This window comes from Schistocerca cancellata, chromosome 4 (assembly GCF_023864275.1).
Source record: "Schistocerca cancellata isolate TAMUIC-IGC-003103 chromosome 4, iqSchCanc2.1, whole genome shotgun sequence".
NCBI lineage: Eukaryota > Metazoa > Arthropoda > Insecta > Orthoptera > Acrididae > Schistocerca > Schistocerca cancellata.
In genome coordinates, this window is record NC_064629.1 from 8,404,265 (window position 1) to 8,406,199 (window position 1,935).

General features: G+C 51.8%; 1 pseudogene; it reads right to left on the reverse strand.

Moving 5' to 3' along the window:
- Window positions 1-941: 941 nt before the first annotated feature.
- On the reverse strand, window positions 942-1,061 carry LOC126185431 (5S ribosomal RNA; annotated as a pseudogene).
- Window positions 1,062-1,935: the final 874 nt, after the last annotated feature.

The window sequence follows — 1,935 nt, forward strand, 5'->3', positions numbered from 1 at the left end:
ACCTGCCTGACACACGCCGCGCTTCCAGATTTATGCGTAATTTGCGCAGTGCATTTCCATTCGCGCCTGCCCCCCTCCTGTCCCGACTTGTCCCGACTTTGCTCGACTGCCGCTCGCTGCCGCTCGGGTCGCGGCCCATATGACAGCACAAGCACGAGAAACATCTGCGAGACGGGCGCGGGCCTGACCGGCGTGTCCGAGACGCCGTGGGCGGCCGTTCGGAGCTACTAGAGCAGCGCTGTGCCGTGCCATGGAAAGGTGCGAAACCAAGGACAGAAGACACAGAATTTTTGTTTACAAATTTGCACATGTACACTGGTACAAAACAATAAGCCCGGACGTATTTCGGAACATTTCTGCCGCTTAATACTGTTTTGTTATTTCCAGAGACACTTTGGAAATCTTCCTTTGCACACGCTTCTTCAAACTGAGTTCCCTAATATCGTATCTTTTGTTTATTACAACAGATTTAAGTCATTGTGGAAACATCTTTGTCGCATGTGAAAGGTAGCGTGAAGAAACGGCTGGAAGGGCTGGCGACAAGAAAGCAAAATATGAAGACAGCCAGAGGTCCCAGGCAGTCGCCGATCCGAATACTAAAGTTGTTGCTTAACTTGGGTGATGGCACGAGAACGGTTGTTTTTTTTTATTATTTATTTATTTAGTTACTTTTCGGAATTTAGCACTGCTACGTAACAGTAGGCTCTGGCGCATTTCAAGAACACATCTGTCGATTGGTAGTGTTTTGTCATTTTCAACGAGTTCCTAGCACTCTTCCTTCGCGCATTCTTACTCAAACCGAGTTCATTACCGTAATTTCGTATCTTACGTTTAATACAGTACTTTAAAATGCTTGTGGAAGCACCTTTGTCGAGACCTGAAAGTTATTATCAAAAGAGGCCTGGCAGGTGTAGCGACGTAAAAATGAAAAAATGAGAAAGAGCCAACAGCACGCGGTGTTCCCAGGCGGTCACCCTTCCAAGTACCAACCGCGCCCGATGTTTGCTTAACTTCGGTGATCGGACGAGAACCCTTGTAGTCAACATGGTATGGCCGTTGGCGTCCTTATACTGTAGCCGCACCACGGAAGAAGCATTCGCCTCTTCTCCCAACACACGTAATCGCCGCTTTCCGTGGCACATTTGACGCAAAGCGGGTCTTTCCACCTCGAAGGTGGCGCGGAGTGCGCGCTCGCCTCGGCGTCTCATAGGCGACTGCCGAACGTAGGTGAGACGCACAACACAGCTGCTCGATGCACCGCCTGTCATTCGTTTGGTGCGTGCGGCCTCCGACACCCGCTGGCGACGCGCCTTGTTCCTGTTATCCGGCGCAGGGCTTGCGCGCGGCCGGGCGGCGGGGGGACTGCGCGGGGTGTTGCAGTGTCCTGCTGGACCGACGGAAGCTTTCTCACCTGCCTGACACACGCCGCGCTTCCAGATTTATGCGTAATTTGCGCGGTGCATTTGCATTCGCGCTGTCCCCCCTCCCGTCCCGACTTGTCACGACTTTGCTCGACTGCCGCTCGCTGCCGCTCGGGTCGCGGCCCATATGACAGCACAAGCACGAGTAACATCTGCGAGACGGGCGCGGGCCTGACCGGCGTGTCCGAGACGCCGTGGGCGGCCGTTCGGAGCTACTAGAGCAGCGCTGTGCCGTGCCATGGAAAGGTGCGAAACCAAGGACAGAAGACACAGAATTTTCGTTTACAAATTTGCACATGTACACTGCTACAAAACAATAAGCCCGGACGTATTTCGGAACATTTCTGCCGCTTAATACTGTTTTGGTATTTCCAGAGACACTTTGGAAATCTTCCTTGGCACACGCTTCTTCAAACTGAGTTCCCTAATATCGTATCTTTTGTTTATTACAACAGATTTAAGTCATTGTGGAAACATCTTTATCGCATCGGAAAGGAAGCGTGAAGAGACGGCT